General features: G+C 50.6%; 1 protein-coding gene across 1 annotated transcript in view; it reads left to right on the forward strand.

Moving 5' to 3' along the window:
• LOC147114786 (cyclic nucleotide-gated channel beta-3-like) overlaps window positions 1–21,216 on the forward strand; it is a 297,343-nt gene that overhangs the window by 116,522 nt on the left and 159,605 nt on the right. The window lies entirely within an intron of this gene.

The following is a 21,216-nucleotide window of genomic DNA, read 5'->3' on the forward strand; positions in this document are numbered from 1 at the left end:
GACCAAACCTTGTTTTAAATCCTCCAGATTACTGCGGCCCTCGCCCAGTAACCACGCCCCGTATAGCACGCACACCTCATTCTGCGCAGCCTGGTCAGAAGCATTTCTGTCCTCCCTTATGAGAGTATTTACCATCTTTACGTGCTTTTCCAACTCGGCTATGATCTCCTTTAAATGGACCGTCATGGCCTGGTCCTCATGCAACTCCGAGCCCACTACCTTGTTCTCATCCAGCAATATCGTCTTTAACTGTGTTTTTAAACCATTTATCTGGGTCTGCAGCTCTATGTCATCCAAGCTGTTGATGACAGAGGACCCAGTATTAAACGCAGTAAAAACGTCATTCCATACACCCCTTCTTTGTCTCCCTGCATTGCCCAAAAATTCTCAGTGTGTGGTGTAGAGTTCGGTCTTGTCCACGTAGGCAAAATCAAACTCGTAAAATTTCTTGAACATGTCCTTTAATAGGGCCTGGTATAACTGCTCTGTTTCTTGGGGCACCACTCCGGTAAGTGTACCTCCATGATGTTTAAAATCACGGCGGCCACCGCGTAGTGTACCCCCTGGTACAGCATCTGATCAGTGGGGAGTAGTACCAACCCATTCCCTGGTCCCTTGGTGGCAGTGGGGCAATCTTCCCTGGATAACCTCACCGCCTGTGCCGTGGGCAGGGGCTTACGGGGGCGGGTTACCAGCTCAGTGGCGTTGACTGGGATCGGGGAGAATGGAACTGTGCACGCCTTCAGGCTGGTATCCCACCTCATCCCATCACTGGCATCTTGCCACTGCCGGTGGAAAACAATGGATATGCCTGCGGGGCAGACCTTCTCTGACCCCAACATACAGATATAAATCTCTTGATCCGGCTCCCACCATTTGTCCCAACACACGCTTAGTCCTCCATAAGTCCCGGTAATTGTCCGATGGGTGTTGTTACCCAACCATTCCCATTCGACTTCGGGGTTCCTCATGTCCTTGCTCAACTTCCTGAGCCACCACCACCTATCCAGTGGAATGTGTCCTTTACATGTCAAACATATTCGCTTACCAACGGTGATGCTGACCCTCGTGGTAACGACTCGCACCCGGGGGCACAGGAGAGAGGCTTCCCCGTACGTGAATCCGGTTTGGCTGGAGTACTGAGACAAATTGGACCCCAACCATCCTGGCCACCTTCCCTCGTGGAAGTAGACGGTGGTCTCCTCCACATCCCGTTCGCTGTTCCCGTCGACCACCAGGGGCGCCGTGTCTCCCGAACACCCATAGATGTGGGAGTCTTGGACATCGCCCCGCCTCTCCTTACTCATCCTGATCAGGGCGAATAGGATCACGATCCATTCCATCCTGAAAATCTTTCTGCAAAAAGATGTAAAAACATGCAGCCAGGTCCCGAAGAGATTCTCTGGCTTGGTGAGGCACAGTCGGGTCCCGTGACCTCAACTCAAAGATACATTCTTAACAGACTGCTTACATAAACTGCCCATCACCTTATTTAACCTACATTATAGACACCCAAACTTAAGCTAAATAATTACCAATATCTTAAAACTTAAACTTAAACCAAAACTATGTACATCCGCCGCCCGTCTCCGGGTGGCCAGGCTAATCCCTGGTCGGACTGCGGCTCGCCGCTACCCCCGGCATGACTGCACAGTCCTGCACTGTTGGTCCCCCGCAACCCGTGGCTGCTGGCTGAGGACTTCTGACCTTGGACCTCCCCTTTGCTCGAGGGGTGGCCCTTGGGAACTGGAGGGCTGGTGACCATGGCTTTCTCGGCTGGAGCGTCCATGGGGATCTTCTGGGGGCTTTGGCGGGTGGGGCTGTCTTGGCCGCTGGGCCTTTTACCCGAACCGCTGCTCCCTCAGGCTTGACCTCTCCCGAACCTGGGCTGGAGGCAGGTAACTTTTCACAGCCTGCTGCTGCGAGCTGAGAGTCTCCGCCCCCAGGTCCCATGGCTGGGTCCGGGGTGGGGTTTTCGACCTCAGGTCCCTCCCTCTCTACACATGGGTTAGGGGCGGGGGTTTTCGCCCTCGAGTCCCTCCCCCTCGTCTGGATCCCAGAAGAGTGGGGGAGTGTCCCAACCGATGGGCGGGATGGCCCCTCCCTTCAAGCAAGCCACAGCGCCTGCCTGTGCAGTCTGTGAACTTGCTCCTGCTGCGGGCTGAGGATCTTTATCCTCAGGTCATTTCCTAACTGGCTGTTTTCCCCTTTCAGGTGTAAACAGCTTACATTGGTTGATATGGAACCATTTTGTACACCGGGGCATCTTCACGGCATATACCATGGGGCTGGCTTTATCTACAATACTGTAGGGCCCCATGTACAATGGTTCCAAACTACCTACTCGGGCATAACTCCTTACCATAACTCGGTCTCCTATCTCCCACTCGTGGTGCTTTCTTGGTTCGAGCAGCAATCGGTTACTCCGATGCTGCCTTCCCATGTTCCTAGCCACTCACTCATGGACCTGCTTCAGGTGCTCGAAAAGGTTTCGGGCGAACCTGTCCCAGTTTACCTCCCTCAGCTGACCCTCCGTGAGCACTGGGGCTAGTACATGGGTGGGGGTCCGCATAACCCTGCCAGTCATCAGCTCGTACGGGGAATACCCCGTGCTTTTAGACTGGCTGGCCCGGATCCCCATAAAAACCAACGGTAGGACTTCAGCCCATTTGCGGGGCGAGTCCACCATTTCCTTTCTTAGCCTTTCCTTCAGGGTCCGGTTCATGCGTTCTATGACCCCCGATGACTGGGGGTTGTGGGCTACGTGCCATTTCCCTTCGATGCCTAACAGCATCAGGGTGTTCTGCATCACCTGTCCGGTGAAGTGACTCCCTTAGTCGGACTCCACAAACTGTGGCAGTTCCCACCTCGAGAACACTTCCCGGACTAGGATCCTGGCAGTACCCAGAGCTGTGGCAGTTCTGCAGGGAAAAGCCTCTACCCACTTGGTAAACACGTCCACCAGGACTAGGCAGTACTTATAGCCTCCCTGGGCGGTGGGCAGGGGCCCGATGTAGTCGACTTGTATCGACTGCCATGGTCCCTCTACCCTCCTGACATGTCCCATAGGGACCTTCCTTCTGTGGGGGTCAGGGTTGTTTGCAGCGCACACAAGACAGCCTGCACAGAACTCGCGGACATCGTCCCTGAGTCCCGGCCACCATCCCGCCTGTTCCACTCGTTGCCAGGTAGTCTCAGGCCCGGGGTGTCCCGCTCCTGGGCCCTCATGGGCCAGTTGAAGGAATTCCCTCCGGTGCTGCTGCGGCACAACCCACTGTTCCCCCCGGAACAGCATACCCTCTTTAACGGAGAGAGTCGCTGTGCCGTACAGACCTTCTATCTCCTTTCCATCAGCTATGGCGCTGAAGACTGCTTTGAGGGCGGGGTCTTGGGCTTGGACTGTCTTAAGGTCCGGGGCTAACGCTACTCCTACACTCCCTTGGGTCCCGTCCCTATCTCTGACCGCCACCATGGGTCTGGACCCGAATGGGTCCCAGAAAGTGCCTGTGCGGGCACCCTCCTTGGCGAGCAAGTCAGCCCGCTGGTTGCCCTGGTTCTGTGGAGGAATGGGCTTTCACCTTGTGGATGAAGACCTCCCCTTCCTCCTCCACGGCTGCCAGGATCTTTTCCAGCAGGGGCTTTATGGTGAGGGGTCTCCCGTCAGCGGAGGTATATCCGCGGCGGGACCAGATGGCCAGGTACTCCGTACACGAATTGTATGTAAACATGCTGTCCGAGCAAATCGTGTAGTGGGTGGGGAAGATTTCGGGGTGCGTAACAACGTACACCACCGCGGACAGTTCAGCCTGCTGGGCGCTCATGGAGCTGGGGAGCTTAATCGCCAGGGCAATGTTTGCCGCTGGGTTGTAAACTCCACACCCCGTGAGACGCTCGCCAGCAGATACCGTGCTGGAACCATCTACATAGATCTCGCGGCCTGAGGGATGTATCCCGGCCCATAAACCTATGTTTACTTCCCAAACCCCTTCTATGGAACACCGATGGGCTGTTCCAGGATATACCATGTTGACTGCGAGCTTTGGCTCACAGAGACCCTTCACCTTCAGATCCATCTGTGAGGGGAGCAAGGTCCAGCGGGCAATGCAGGCACTGCTCACTGTCGGGGGGGGCATCTATTATCTGGTTTATGGTAACATATACTTGGCCAGCAGCCTTTTTGCCTGCTGCACTGTAAACCAATTTTAACAGCGGTTCCGAATCGCTACCCCACCTTTCAGTTCTGACTGGAGGACTTATAATTAATGATGTTAAAGCGGACAATTGGTTTGGATATGAGACAAGTCAAAATTTATTAAACTAAAGAAACCATAATCAAATATAAACTATACCACACGAACACAGTAAATGCAGTAAAAGTGTATAACAGAAGGGAGGGTACAGACGGCGAAAATGAGGGATACAATGACTACAATGTTATTTAAACAATCTTAGCAGTTCCCTTAAATCACCACCCCAAACTCTTTGCTAGGTTGTCTTGTTGAGGAGTCAGAACACCCTGCTCACCTGTGGTCCAGCGAAGTAAAAAGAGAGAGAAAGATAGCTTCTCAGTAGTTATCTTTATACCTATGTGCTGCTGCCGCTCTGTCTGGAAATTTTCCCGCCTAAAGTTCCAGTACACAAACAAAAGGACTGTGATTGGTTGCTGAATTGCTTGTTTAAACATAGCCAGCCATAATCGGCCTTGGGTCAAGTAGGCAACTCCTGACCTCCCTGGTTTGATTGACAGGTCTTTCATGCTCCTGCCATTCTGTCTGGTCAGTACACAAAAAAAGGACTGTGATTGGTTGCTGAATTGCTTGTTTAAATATAGCCAGCCATAATCGGCCTCGGGTCAAGTGGGCAACTCCTGACCTCCCTGGTTTGATTGACAGGTCTTTCACACAAACACATTACAAGCTGTAAACCTCTGTGTTTGACCGGACTCAAAAGCACAAATTTTAATCAAGATGTTCTTTCTCAATGTGTGTGAATACTTCCACGAATTTCCTCGATTCCGTTGTAGTCCAGCTCAGCCCAGCTCAGCAGTCTTTCGCGGTTCTGAGCATGCTTTAAAACATTGATCTGACCCAGAGGCAATTCAAAACACATAAATCTTCATCCACGATGTGGACCAATGTTTCTCTTGTTTTCAGGGGAATTTTGCGAAACCCCTACATCACTGTCCCATCCTTGATCCTCCCGTCCAGAAGCATCTGGGTGGGTGTGTGATGGGTGAGGAGGGTGATGGAAGAGGTGCCTGTGAAGATCAATGATCTTTTCACAGCCCAATGTGTGGCCAAAAGATGCCGCTCACAATTGGAATAACTCCTTTCCACATCGGTGAGTATCCTGGAGCAGTAGACCACCGGCCGCAGCCGGCCGTGCCGCTCTTGGAGCAGCACAGCACTGAGGCTGTCCCCACTGGCTGCTACCTCCAGGAAGAACTCTTTCTCCCCATCTATGGCCCCTAAAGCTGGCGCGGTCTGCAGGTCCCTCTTGAGCCTGACAAATGCTGCCTGGCAACCCTCATCCCAAAGCCACTCCACTCCCTTGTGTAGCAGTTGGAACAGAGGGGCTGCGGTGGCGGCATAGTCCTCAATGAAGTCTCTACAGTACCCGGTCAGCCCCAGGAACGACCTCACACCCGTTACTGTGTCAGGGACCGGTAGTTTTTGTATCGCCTCCCTCCTAGCCTTATCTATGGCCCTTTCTCCAGTGCGCACGATGAGACCGAGGAATTTCACCTCCTGCTGGCCGATCTGCGCCTTCTTGGGATTTACTTTGAAACCCTTCTGTCCTAACAGCTCCAGCAGTTTGGCCAATAGTGGGCCATGCTCCTCTTTCAAATCAGTGAACAGGAGCAGGTCATCCACATATTGAACCAACTGTCTGGGCTGGCTAAAATCCTTCAAACTGTCGGCCATGCACTGATGGAAAATGCTGGGGCTGTTGTGGAAGCCCTGTGGCAAACAGTTCCACGTGTACTGTTGCCCTTTAAACGTAAAGGCAAACTTGTACTGATCCTCCCTCCTTACCGGGATGGACCAAAACCCATTTAAAATATCCAGCACCGTGAAAGTGGTCGCGGATGCTGGAATACTCCCGATGAGGTCGGCAACTGCTGCTACTGTGGGTGCACAGGCTGGGATGTTGCTATTGAGCACCCGATAGTCCACCATGGCCCTCCAGGAATTGTTCGGCTTTCTGACCGGCCATAACGGAGAATTCACATGGGTAGCTATCGGTCTCAGAACTCCCTGCTGCACTAACGAGGACATGGCTGCTTCCATGTCTGGCTCTGCTTCCCTGGGGAAGTTATACTGTTTCTGTGGTCAGGCCATGGGGTCCCCGTCTACGCTGACCTGAAACCCTGTGACCTTCCCGCAGCTGTGTTTGTGAGTGACAAATGTGGCCAGGTGGGCCTGCACAAATGCCTGGAACTCTGGTGGGGTGTTGCTGACCATGAGCCCAAGGTTATAATCCTCTTTGGGCTTCATGGTGCAGAGGGTCCCCTTCCCTTCCTTACCCGGGATAACTACGATCTCACCGTCCTTCACTTTTCCTGCCCCCCAAAGGCAGTGATTCCTCAAATCCACCAGGATCCCGTGACCTACGATAAAGTTGGCCCCCAGGACCCCTCTTCCATCCTCCACATCCCATTTCATCAGGACACACGTCCACTTGGAGCAGAGCGGTCCTATCCGAATGGCGAGTGCGATGGAGACCGAGCCAGCCTGTTCCCTACCCGTGAACCCGATAGACTGTATGGGACCCCGCTGGAGAGAGGTGAGGCATTGGAATTAGCTGAGTAGATCACAGTGCGCGATGCCCCCATGTCCAACAGATAGGTCCCTGTCACCTTTTCCACCTCCATCTCCAAAAGGGCTCTCCTCCACTCATCATATCGGAGCGAGCACAGATACACAGGCTGCGCCGGCTCTAGTCACGATTGTGGGTTGGATGGGGCTGACGGGGTGAGAGCACCGGTGGCGGCTGCTACTCTCCCCTGGCCAGTCAGTAAGGACCTCATGGCATCCAAAAGTGACTCGACCTCTGCGGAAGGGGTCCCTACCCCCGCCTTTTGGGCTGGGGCTGTGGGGTGCTTTCCCTTGTTATCCTTCCAAGGGTTCTTACACTTCTTCTGCCAGTGAGCATCCTTCCCACACCTCTAACAATTGGTCTTTGTGTTGGGGGGGTTACTCCCTTCCTGGTGCCATTCCTTTCTACTCTGCACTCCTTGTTTTATCTCATGCACCTTCCCCTTGGGTGGGTGTGCATCGGTTACCCTGCCGTTTTTGTAGGCCAGGGTTAGCTGCCTAATTACCGTGAGCTCTGTGGTCTGGGGATCTTTGGGGTCGAACCAGGCTTCTGCCTTGGCCCGGAACTGTGGCAAGCTGTTTGCCACCAGGCAACGGAGCCAATGCTTCAGGGAATCCTCGTTCAGGAACGTCCGGCCTGGCATCCCCGGGCAAGCTTTCCAGTACACCGGCCACAGCCGGTCCGCAAAAGCCTGCCGGGTTTCCCCAGAAAGCTGGATCGTCTTCTCCAAGTGGGAGAAGGGACTTCCCTCATCCATCCCCATGGCCTCTAGAACTGCATCTCTAAGCTCCTCATACCCGCTCTGCCCCCTTTTACGCTCGTCAGAGGGGGATTGGAGGAGATTACTCTCCAGGGAGAATAGCAGCATTTTGGCCTTCTCAGCGTCATCGCAGTCATTGACGCTGGCGGTCTGCTCTATTTCCCCGAAGTGGATCGAGGGGTCTCCCTTGGCGGAAAGCTTCGGGATATGGTTGACCATAACCCTGAGCTGGTGGGTGTGGAAGGGCAACATGAACTGGTTTTGGAGCGGACCTCAATGTTGCCGTTGGCGGGTGGGCCGAACCTCCGATGCCGTGCTGGGCACATCGGTCCTGGCTCTGGCCTCTCGGGCGGGGGATGCTCTACCTCCGCCTCCACCTCTGGCTCCACTTCGGGTTCCACCACCGGTTCCACCCCCCTTGCTGCCAAACCTCGCTGAAACTTGGCGCTACGGGTGGTGGCCGTGAGGTCTCCTCTCTCTCAACTGGGTCGTCCCTAGGCACCACCGGTGACGTTGGAACTGTCCTCCCCTCGTTCCCCATAAAATCTGCCTGGCCTGCCTTTGGGCTTATGAGGCACACCATGCCTTTTGCCCTCCGGAGGGCCCGGCTCAGATTTTCTATCCTCTCTTTACAGGGGCCGTGGTCTGCCTCCTCAAACCCCTGCTCATTAGCTAGCTTATAAGCAGCTTTTACCTCCTGTACTTTCGCTTCCTGTTCCCTGATCTGCCTTGCCAAGCGGGCATTTTTCTCCCGCAACCTTAACTCATTTCCCTTGACCTCAGTGAGTTGGCACCGTAGGTATTCCAACTAGGCCTTGTGTTCTCCTACTAAATGTACTCTCTCTTGCTTTAAAGCCTGCAAAGCTACAAATAACTTTTCCCCTGTGAGAGCTTTATCCTGGATCTCCAGGGCTGACTCCCTTAACTCGACTGCCTGTGCTGCAACGAGCCCATCCAAGAGCTGGACCTGCTTTTTGTAGTGTATGTGCCTTTAAGTCAGAACTACTTTTACAGCTCCTGTATACTGTAGTACCGGCAGTGACCACACCGGTATATAAGCTTTGCGCATGCCTCTGTACCCCCAGTCTAGAAACTACCCTCCTCCAGTAAAGACCTGTTATTTGTTAATGTACAGCATCCGTGTGATTATTTATCCACTGAACCACAGATCCAACAGTGGCGACGAGTGTCGATTCGAATCTACCTGCAACATAAACATTTTTTAAAAAATAGTCGAGGCCAGGAACATGGGCGTCGACCATGAGAAACCGCCCAGCAGTCAGGCAGAGATCCAACTTCGCAGGGGAAGCTGTGGAGAGCCAGGCTTGGTTCCCCAGCCACAACGAGCAGTAAGAGACCGACGACAGGTCCAGTGCAGACCCTTCCCGAGCAGCGGCGGCTGGAGCCGACCGACGGCGGAGAGAAAGCCGAGCAGCGTCGATGGGGTAAGACAGAGGGTGAAGAGCGCAGGGCGCAGCCGGGGGTTGAACACCGAGCGGCGTCAAGAAAAATAAAACAAACCGGAGAGAGAGAGGGTAAGAAACGGTCGGGTTCTAGACTGAGCGGCGTCGAAAAATATAAAAAGAAGAACGCGCAGAGCACAGCCAGTGCTCATGGGCTGAACAGGGTCCACGGGGCGAAGAAAGGGGAGACGCCATTGAGCCGCAGAGAAGAAGGAAGAGCGCGGGAGGCGCCATTTTTAGAAGCCGCAGCGGAGAAGAAGGGCGAGCGCGGGAAGGAAGGAAAGCGCGGGAGACGCCATTTTGTGCCAGCGGAGCAGAAGGGGAAGCGCGGGAGGCGCCATTTGTGATAGTTAACTCACACCCAAGGATGCTGAAGAGTGGCAGTATCTCTACGTCCGACAATGAAGTCGAAGATTGGGCGACATATGTGGAATGTATTGAGGTGTACTGCAGGGCGAATGAAGTGCCAGATGCTAATAAAGCACTGGTTCTGTTAAATTCCATGGGTGCAAAAACTTATGGGTTACTGCGAAATCTAATAACCCCAGAGAAGCCGGTAAACAAGAATTTTGAAAGCACAGTAGAAATCCTACAGGACCACTTAAACCCCACACCGCTGCTGATAGCAGAACGATTTAAGTTCCATAAAAGGAACCAACACAAAGACGAAAGCAATGCTGAGTACCTAATGGAACTGCGCAAGCTATCGAAACACTGCCAGTTTGGAGCGGGACTAGCAGATACGTTAAGGGACAAGTTTGTGTGTGGGCTACAAAGTGAAGGAACCCAGAAACGGCTTCTATCAGAAAAGGACCTTACGCTGGACAAAGCTTTCAGTATGGCAGTTTCACACGAAGCAGCCGCAAGGGGCGCTGCAGAGATACAACGGAGACCGCAAGAATATGGCACCAATGAAATGTCCTATGGAACAGGGAAGTGCTATCGCTGCGGCAGAACAACACATGACCAGAAAGATTGTTGGTTCAAGGACCAAGTGTGCAGACAGTGTGGGAAAGCAGGACACATAGCAAGAGTCTGCAGGTCTGGGAAGAAAACCAACAGTAAGAAATCTCCACAGGAGAAGTACAAAAAGGTACACCAGGTGATGGACAGTGGTTCAGACAAACAGAAAAGTGACACAGACTCCGGAAGCAAGGAGCTGGGTTGTTTGAAACTACATAAGGGCAGCACGGTGGCATAGTGGTTAGCACTGTTGCCTCACAGCGCCAGGGACCCGGGTTCGAATCCGGCCTCGGGTGACTGTGTGGAGTTTGCACATTCTCCCCGTGTTTGCGTGGGTTTCCTCCGGGTGCTCCGGTTTCCTCCCACAGTCCAAAGATGTACAGGTTAGGTTGATTGGCTATGATAAATTGACCCTTAGTGTTAGGGGGATTAAATACGTGGGGTTACGGGGATAGGGTGGGATATGTGTTGGTGTAGGGGTTACGGGGATCGGGTGGGATATGTGTCGGTGCAGGCTCGATGGGCCGAAATGGCCTCTATCTGCACTGTGGGGTTTCTGTGATTTCTGTGTGATTTCTGTGAACCGAAATGGAGGATCACCAGACTATCTGGGTTACACTCAAGATAGACGGAGTCCAAGTGGAAATGGAATTGGACACAGGGTCAGCCCTAACAGTCATAAATCAAAGAGACTACAAGCGGCTATTCTCCTTGAAAGCTACAGAGATTGTCTTGAAGACGTATATGAGGCAAAAAGTCTACCCCAAAGGAAAAATAAGGGTGAAAGTGACATATAAAGGCCAGGAAATACCTAAAATGGATATATATATATTGCCAAATGGAAGACCACCACTGCTAGGACGTGAATGGATCCGGAAGATACAATTAGATTGGCATTCCATACAGGCACTGAATGTTGAGGCCAAAAAAGATGACGACGTCACACCTGGACGACTGTCAAAAATGCTAACTGACGCAAAAGAAGTGTTCCAGGAGGGACTAGGAACACTAAAAGGAATAACAGCAATGATTAAAATAGAGGAAAATGCAAGCCCAAAGTTTCTGAAGGCCAGACCAGTGCCTTATGCGATCAGACCAGCTGTTGAAGCAGAGCTGGAAGGGTTGGAACGTTCAGGAGTACTGTCCAAAGTGGACTGGAGTGAGTGGGCTACACCCATCGTTCCTGTAATGAAGAGGTCGTTGAGTAATACACCTGGGGAACCAAAGAAGGTCCGCATCTGTGGGGATTTTAAGGTGACAGTGAACCCAATCCTTCACACGGTGCAATATCCGCTTCCACGAATTGAGGATATTTTCACCTCGCTATCTGGAGGTAAACGCTTCACCAAAATTGATCTAGCCCAGGCGTACTTGCAAATGGAGGTAGAAGAAGCTTCGAAACATTACCTTACGATCAACACTCATAAAGGTCTCTATCAATACAACCGGCTGGTGTTTGGAGTAGCCTCGGCTCCGGCTATCTGGCAAAGGGCGATGGATCAGGTCCTGCAAGGGATTCCAGGGACCCAGTGTTATTTGGACGACATCTTGGTCACGGGCGAAAATGACGGTGATCACCTCGCCAACTTGGAGAAGGTGCTCACCAGAGTAAAGGAGTATGGGCTACGAGCTAATCGCAACAAGTGCGAGTTTTTCCAGAAACAGATCTCGTATTGTGGCCACGTCATCGATGAAGAGTGGTTACATAAGTACCCTGACAAGATTGAGGCAGTAGTCAAGGCTCCAGCACCGGAAAATGTGTCACAACTGAGGTCGTTCCTCGGGCTGGTAAACTACTATCACAAGTTCTTACCAAATTTGCCTACGGTATTACACCCGCTGAACACCCTACTGCAAACAGGGGTACCATGGAAGTGGGATGACGAACGTAGATGAGCTTTCCAGAAGTGTAAAGAATTGATCACCTCAAAAGAGGTGTTGGCCCATTTCAACCCAGCACTACCAATTCGTTTGGCATGTGATGCATGGTATTGGAGCGGTGCTGTCGCACAAATTCCCAGACGGGTTGGAGAGGCCAGTAGCCTTTGCGTCTCGGTCACTAACCTCAGCCGAGTGCAACTACGCCCAGATTGACAGGGAAGCCCTCAGCCTAGTATGGGGAGTAAAAAAATTCAACCACTATCTGCATGGGCAGAAGTTCACCTTGCTGACTGACCACCAACCACTTGTCTCCATCTTTAATCCTAAGAAGGGCGTTCCAGTGATGACTGCACAGCGGTTACAAAGATAGTCCCTGTTTCTAGGGGCGAATCAATATGAAATAGAATATAAAGGCACGAAACAGCATGGGAACGCTGATGGGCTATCGCGCCTGCCACTGCCTACTGTGGAGGAAGCACCAGCAGTGGACCCTATCGAGATATTTTATTCGTCAATAATTGAACGATTGCCAGTAACAAACGCGGATATAGAGAAGGAGACCCACAATGATCCGACGCTGTCACGGGTATATGAATTGACGGTGAGGGGATGGCCAACACATGGCGACTCACTGTTGCCAGCACTCTCATCCAGAAGAGAACAGCTGTCAGTATGCCAGGGGCCAGTGATGTGTGGATCCAGAGTGGTGATTCCACCCAAGTTAAGGGAGAGAGTGCTAAATGAGCTACATGAAGGTCATCTGGGGGGAGTGAAAATGAAAAGCCTAGCTAGGGCTTATGTGTGGTGGCCGGGAATCGATCAACAAATCGAAGACCTAACTAAGAGCTGCTTAGGATGCCAGAAGGTCCAAAATGCACCACCACATGCCCCTCTACACCCATGGGAGTGGCCCTCCTCTCCATGGCAACGGGTGCATATTGATTTTGCTGGTCCATTCATGGACTCAATGTCCTTAATAGCAGTGGATGCTCATTCAAAGTGGCCTGATGTGATAAAAATGTCTTCAACAACTACAGAGAAAACGATTGCTGTCCTACGGACCATATTTGCCAGAAACGGTTTGCCAGAGCAGATTTGCTCTGATAATGGACCACAGTTTGTGTCCGACGAGTTCCAAAAATTCATGAAAAGGAATGGCATTACACATCCGCTCCGTATCATCCAGCCACAAATGGATTGGCTGAGAGGTTCGTACAAACCTTTAAGAAGGCGATAAAGGCCATGTGCGACGATGAAATTCCACTACAGCATAAGATGGGCAATTTCTTATTAGCCTACCGAATCACAACACATGCAGTTACCAACCAGACCCCGGCCATGATGTTCTTTAACCGAAGGTTGAGATCTCGTCTGGACTTGCTCAGACCAAATGTGCGAAGAAATGTTGAGGACAAACAATTCCAGCACATCAATGAGAAGCCAGCAAGGAGCTTCAATGTAGGGCAACCAGTCTTGGCCTGTGACTATCGAACAGAGAAGTGGCAACCCGGAACGATATGTACAAGGCAGGGGCCATTAATGTACACAGTGGATGTCAGGGAGAACATTGTGAGACGCCACGTCGATCAGATCTTAGCATCACAGGAACGCATCAACCCCATGTCTCGAGTACCTGGGGATGAACCCGACATAACGGTAGCATCTACTTCAGACCCAGTAGCTGTGGAACCCGATGAACTACCCGATGAAAAGGGGTCAGAATCGCCTCTGCACCAAGAACAAGAACCTCTGGAAAGGCGCTATCCCGAAAGGGTCTGGAAGCCGCCCCAAAGACTAAATCCATAAATTGACTTTTGTTGTTTAATGTACATGTTGAAATGTTAATTGTTATTTGAATATTAGGGGTATTACTAATCTAAAAGGGGAGGAATTGTAGTGTACGTGCCTTTAAGTCAGAACTACATTTACAGCTCCTGTGTACTGTAGTACCGGCAGTGACCACACCGGTATATAAGCTTTGCGCATGCCTCTGTACCCCCAGTCTAGAAAGTACCCCCCTCCAGTAAAGACCTGTTATTTGTTAATGTACAGCATCCGTGTGATTATTTATCCACTGAACCACAGATCCACCACTTTTTAAAGCATATCAGCCAAACTGCCTTCTCTAAGGACTTCTTGTGTTCCTTTCCCACTGGCCACTTAGCTGCTGCATCTATCGGACGCCCAGCCCTCAACAGAGTGGTGATCCACTTCTTAGTGATATTCACTTTGCTAAACGCATAATCAGAAATCCTTTCCTCCATCACGGTTCGCTCATCTGAACCATTGTCTACTGTATCGCAACCTTGTTGCCGGTGTCCTGCCATGGTCACCATTTCTGTAGGGGGTGGCGGGGTGCTGGTGGTGTTGCCCGGCATGTGCGTGCGCCCAGTCAGTTATGCCTTTAACTGTGTTGTGAGCGGTTCGAATCGCTCCCACGCCCCTGGGTTCCAGACACCGGACTTAGGTACAAGACGGCGGTACAGAGAAGACTCGAGTAGACAGGTGGTTGGATGTAAACAAAACCCAGATTTTATTGAAGAGGAAAACTGGATACAATCTTATGAAAGAAAATTACTAGTGTACACTTCTACAGGCAAAAATTACAAGAGAATCATAATAAACTATACTTATTCAGGGAATGGGGAGCATACGGCACAGCGAGGGAACACAAACTATCTTAACAATCCCCTTATCTTTATCCCACCCCCTATATACCTAACTAGATTAAGCTATGAGGGGTCAGAACTTCATGCTCACCAATCAAAAGGTTTGTTAGACTCAAAACAGCGGTTGGGTTCGGGGTTCACTCTTGGTGCTCTCTGGAGCCTGCCGTCGTCACATGGTTCTTGGGCGCTGCAAGGGCGTGGTCCAGGTTCGCGTACCCCAAAGTCAAAGTCTCTGTTTGGGTACTTTACCTTGCAGGGATGATTCTTCATCGACAGCTGCCAGTTTGAGTTAGTGTGCAGATATTCGAAGGTCGGCCGAGGCTTAAGGCCCAATGATGCGAAGCCTCCCCTCGTTTGGTCTTCTTCAGCCGGTCTGCCCCTTGGTGGTTTTCCCTTCTCCCCTCGTTGCGTCCCGCCTCGCCTGGCCTGAATCTGTCCATGTCCACCCGACCCGGTGCCCGGGAAGTTCCAGATGGAGTGGAAAAAAGGGCACGGGCAAAGGCCAGGGGGTAAGCGTGGGACGAGGAAAGAGCAGCAGCCACGAGGGCAAGGGGGCCGAGGAGCAGCACCAGCACACCAACCAACGAACTCTACGAACCTCCTCCGAACGAACGAACTAACTGACTTCACTCAATGCTACCCGGGGCCTTCAATTATACCTTAGTCAAAAACTCTTATCTACGCACCAAATCAGGTTAATTCTTTGTTTTAATTTTGGCGGGCTAGTTTAAAATAATGGTAGCAATTCATACGAACTGGTTTTTAGATGGCCGGTAATCGCATCTACCGGCCCGATAATTGACTTGTATTGTCCTGAAAGTTCCTTGATGGGCTTGTCCAGCCTTGATGGCTGTGTTAATCTGTTTCTGATAATATATGCAGACTGTTTGATGGCCTTAACTATAGGCCTAAACTGCATTTAGTCTAATGCATAATTCAGAGTCCTGTCTCGTTCCAAAACACAAACTTTCTCGTCACAGAAAACCTGCAGCCCTAGTTTCGATTTCTCCCAAGCTGTCTGCGTTGCAGAGTCCATTTTAAAATTCCACAGGCTTTCTGCCACGAGGCACGGATGCCATCTTGGGTACCCTTTTTACTTTAAAATGTCCACGCAGGGTCCCGTTTATTAATAACAGCCTTCGGGGAAATGCAGAAATTTTGCGAATCTTACAGGATGGAAAGGTGGTCTGAAAACACGAATTTGGGAAAATTGCTCGGAGGTGGGATGGAGGCGGGATCTGGCCCGGCCACCATTTTTTGTGATTTTGACAACTCACACGCCTCCAATCCCGCCTCCTCGAGATTGGCAAAATCGAGCCCAAAGTCCCGTCTTCACACTAAGGACACCCTCCATCGTGTTTTGTGGCACTACCGCTGTGCTAAATGGGATAGATTCAGAACAAATCTAGCAGCTCAAAACTGGGTATCCATGTGGGCCATCATCAGCAGCAGAATTGTATTCCACCACAATCTGTAACCTCATGGCCTAGCATATCCCTCACTCTACCATTACCATCAAGCCAGGGGACCAACCCTGGTTCAATAAGTAGTGTAGAAGAGCATGCCAGGAGCAGCACCAGGCATACCTAAAAATAAGGTGCCAACCTGGGGAAGCTGCAACACAGGACTACATGCATGCTAAAAAGTGGAAGAAGCATGCTATAGACAGGGCTAAGCGACCCCACAATCAATGGATCAGATCAAAGCTTTGCAGTCCTGGCACATCCAGTCGTGAATGGTGGTGGACCATTAAACAACTAACGGGAGGAGGAGGCGCCATGAATATCCCCATCGTCAATGATGGTGGAGCCTAACACGTGCGTGCAAAAGACAAGGCTGAAGCGTTTGCAACCATCTTCAGTCAAAAGTGCCGAGTGGATGATCCATATCGGCCTCCTCCTGAGGTCCCCACCATCAATGAAGCCAGTCTTCAGCCAATTCGATTCACTCCACATGATATCAAGAAACGGCTCAGTGCACTGGATACAGCAAAGGTTATGGGCCCTGACAACATCCCGGCTATCATGCTGAAGGCTTGTGCTCCAGAACTAGCCGCACCTCTAGCCAAGCTATTCCAGTACAGCTACAACACTGGCATGTATCCGACAATGTGGAAAACTGCCCAGGTATGTTCTGTCCACAAAAAGCAGGACAAATCCAATCCGGCCAATTACCCCCCCATCAGTCTACTCTGAATCATCCGCAAAGTGATGGAAGGTGTCATCGACAGTGCTATCAAGCGGCACTTACTCACCTATAACCTACTCATTAATGCCCAGTTTGGGTTCCGCCTAGACCACTCTGCCCCCGACCTCATGACAACCTTGGTCCAAACATGGACAAAGGAGCTGAATTCCAGAGGTGAGGTGAGAGTGACTGCCCTTGACATCAAGGCAGCATTTGACCGAGTGTGGCATCAAGGAGCCCTAATAAAACTGAAGCCAATGGGAATCGGGGGGGGAAACTCTCCACTGGCTGGAGTCATACCTAGCACAAATGAAGATGGTTGTGGTGATTGAAAATCAATCATCACAGCCCCAGGACATCACTGCAGGAGTTCCTCAGATAAGTGTCCTAGGCCCAACCATCTTCAGCTGCTTCATCAATGACCTTCCCTCCAACATAAGATCAGAAATGGGGATGTTCGCTGATGACTGCACAGTGTTCAGTGCCATTCGCAACTCCTCAGATAACGAAGCAGTCCATGCCCGCATGCAGCAAGACCTGGATGACTTTCAGGCTTGGGCTGATAAGTGGCAGGTAACATTCGTGCCACAGAAGTGCCAGGCAATGACTATCTCCAAAAAGTGAGAGTCTAACCACGTCCCTTTGACATTCAATGGCATTACCATCGCTGACTCCCCTACCATCAACATCCTGGGGGTCACCATTGACCAGAACTTAACTGGACCAGCCACATAAATACTGTGGCAACAAGAGCAGGTCAGAGGCTAGGTATTCTGCGGCGAGTGTCTCACCTTCTGACTCCCCAAAGCCTTTCTACCATCTATCATAATCATAATCATAATCAACTTTATTGTCATTGTTAGTGCACAAGTGCAGTACAACGAAATGTAGGCTTGCGGCTCCTGAGAGTGTACATTTAGATTAAGACATTTAAACATTCAACATTCATTTGGCTTGTAATACATTAACATAAACATAACCATAATAAAGTGAATTGGCAGATGTGCAGGCTTTAGAGTTTATTTGTGGAGTTCAGTAGGATGACAGCCCTGGGAAAGAAGCTGTTCCTAAATCTGGTCGTTCGGGTGCGAATACATCTGTAGCGTCTCCCAGATGGCAGGAGGGCGAACAGACTGTGGCTGGGGTGGGTAGGGTCTTTGATGATGGTCCGTGACCTCCGTAAACAGCGTTTCTGGTATATGTGCTCTATGGTCGGTAGCCGGGTGCTGGTAATGCGTTGGGCAGTTTTGACTACCCGCTGCAGGGCTTTCCGGTCATAGTAGCTACAGCTGCCATACCATACTGTGATACAGTTCGTCAGGATGCTCTCTATTGTGCAGCGGTAAAAGTTAGAGAGGATCAGGGGTGACAGGTTACATCCCTTCAGCCTCCTTAGGAAATATAGGCGCTGCTGGGCCTTCTTCAACAGAGAGGAGGTATTGAGGGACCAGGAGAGGTAAGTAAAAGGCACAAGTAAGGATTGTGATGGAATACTCTCCACTTGCCTTGATGAGTGCAGCTCCAACTATACCCAAGAAGCTTGACACGATCCAGGACAAAGCAGCCCGCTTGATTGGCATCCCATCTACCACCTTAAACATTCACTCCCTCCACCACCGGCGTACCATGGCTGCAATGTGTACCATCTACAAGATGCACTGCAGCAACTCGCCAAGGCTTCTTCGGCAGCACCTTCCAAGCCCACAAACTCTTCCACCTAGAAGGACAAGGGCAGCAGGCGCATGGGAATACCACCACCTCCAAGTTCCCCTCAAAGTCATACACCATCATGACTTAGAAGTATATCGCCGATCCTTCATCGTCGCTGGGTCAAAATCCTGGAACTCCCTACCTAACAGCACTGTGGGAGTACCTCCACCACACGGACTGCAGCGGTTCAAGAAGTCGGCTCACCACCACCTTCTCAAGTGCAATTAGGGATGGGCAATAAATGCTGGCTTTGCCAGCAACACCCACATCCCATAATCAAATAATTTTTTTTTAAATTCTGCCATTATCTTCCTCAGGGACTACCCTGGACGGCCAGAGCACCCGCTTGTGTCAGGCACTCAGCCATTTTAATATGCAAATTGGGGCCCTATGACAAACATAAGGCCCCAATTGCTATATTCAGAGAGTACTGAGCAGAGAGTGCAACATCAGCTGGTAATCCAACTGAAAAATAACTCAGCAGGCACATTTTAATTCATTTCTGTGGGGCCAGGAGGGTCATAGGTGCTCTTCCAGGCTCCACGAAAACAACCTAGGCCATTTCCACACCACCTCCCTACCGCTCTCAAGAATGAACCCCCACCCCTGCCGCCCCACTCCTTCCCTTCTGCACATAATTTATTTCAGTAGAAGGCTGGCCGGATCATCTGATATTGCAACGGCCTGAAACCATAGCGGCTGGGGTGCTTTTCTGCTGCCTGCAGCTCACTGGACCTGTGCTAATGAGGCCTGATGCTCAAAATGGACTGGGGCCCCCCTTTGAGGGCTTCGACCAGCCAGCCAAATGGCAGGTCACCTAAATACCACTTGGGAGAGGAAAGCTTGTTCAGGAAATTTAATCAGAAGCATAAGTTGTGCCAATAAGCCTGATTATTGACGACCATCATTGATTTAGGCGAAGAATACTTTCGCCTGGAATTTCCATAGGGTTTCTCTAGATCTCAACCTTGACTGATGGAATAAATGCCCTTTCTTTCTGAAGGTTGTTATGGGTTAAGAATGTGGGCAGCCCTAACTCATTCCAAGTACACAGCATGAAGTGTTCACAATTCTGCACTAATAGCTGACATGAAAAACTGTTTCACCTAAGCTCAGGTGCAGGGATAAGAACTGGTGCAGTTTGCCTTGTAGTCTACAGACCCTAACTTCTGCCCTGGGCCTGGGCGAATCTCCAGCATGACTACAGGAGGAGGGCTGGAAAATGGTGCAGAACCTGTTTCCACCATGATTCCATCCCCTGGAGAGGAGGCCAGGAAATTCTGATGAGGGGAGAGAAGGCAGATCTTGCGGTCACCCCCGCTGTCCATGTCCATGTCAAGTGGGCATGTCTAAGAATGTTCCAGGGCTGCCCTGAAAATTCCATCCAGTATTCAACCCTAAAGGTCCAACGGGACCCAGCCAGCTGAGAGCAATTTTAGGTTTGTTATGAGCCTTGGAAAGGCCCCAAAATGCCTGAGAGAGAAGGTAATTGATCTCAGAAGAGATTTATCACCTTAGAGGCTTGCACTGGTACTCCTTTGAGGCAAAGGGGAAATGTTTCCCACTTGCCTGCTCTACACAAATGGGCCGCTGTCTTCCACATCAGGGTTGGGCTGATAAGTGGCAAGTAACATTCGTGCGACACATGTTCCAGACAATGACCATCTCCAACAAGAAAGAGTCTAACCACCTTCCCTTGGCATTCAATGGCATTACCAACATCAAATCCCCCACCATCAATATCCTGGGGGTCACCATTGACCAGAAACTTAACTGGACCATCCACATAAAAACTGTGGCTACAAGAGCAGGTCAGAGGCTGGGTATTCCGCAGCAAGTGACTCACCTCCTGATTCCCCAAAGCCTTTCCACTACCTACAAGGCATAAGTCAGGAGTGTGATGAAATACTCTCCATTTGCCTGGATGAGTGCAGCTTCAACAAAACTCAAGAAGCTCGACACCATCCAGGACAAAGCAGTCCATTTGATCAACATCCCATCCAACACCTTAAATGTTCACTCCTTCCACCACCGACACAACGTGTCTGCAGTATATACCAACTACAAGATGCACTGCAGCAACGCGCCAAGGCTTCTTCGACAGCACTTCCCAAACCCGCGCCCTCTAATACCTAGATGGACAAGGGCAGCAGGTGAAAGTTCCCCTCCAAGTCATACACCATCCTGATTTGGACATATATCGCCGTTCCTTCATTGTCGCTGGGTCAAAATCCTGGAACTCCCCCCCTAACAGCACTGTGGGAGTACATTCACCACACGGACTGCAGCAGTTCAAGAAGGCGGCTCACCACCACCTTCTCAAAGGCAATTAGGAATGGGCAATAAATGCTGGCCTTGCCAGCGATGCCCACATCCTGTGAATTAATAAATTAAAAAAAGATGATTAGGATTTTAAACCCAGTGAAATCAAATCTAAGGTATTAGTTAACCTGGGGGCAGAGTGGAGAACAGTGAATCATTTTCATTATTATCAAAATGAAAAAGAAAGTTTTTTTTAAAAATACTGCTATTAGTGTATAATGAATATATATCAACAATGCATAAAGGTCTTTCAAGAGCAGAGTATCTACCTCAAACATAATTTGCTTTCTTTCTTATTCCAATTTTCTCCCTTTCCTCTCCTCATTTTGTAAAAGTGCTGACTCTTGTTGAGGTACACCTCCACAGGCACCAGCAGCCCTCTGTTGCCTTGCCCATGTAGTAAATCTTCATGTGTGAGTATAGACAATGAATAATGACAGCC

Source organism: Somniosus microcephalus, chromosome 7 (genome assembly GCF_052327205.1).
Source record: "Somniosus microcephalus isolate GS21.2 chromosome 7, FLI_Smic_1.0, whole genome shotgun sequence".
In the NCBI taxonomy this organism is placed as follows: domain Eukaryota; kingdom Metazoa; phylum Chordata; class Chondrichthyes; order Squaliformes; family Somniosidae; genus Somniosus; species Somniosus microcephalus.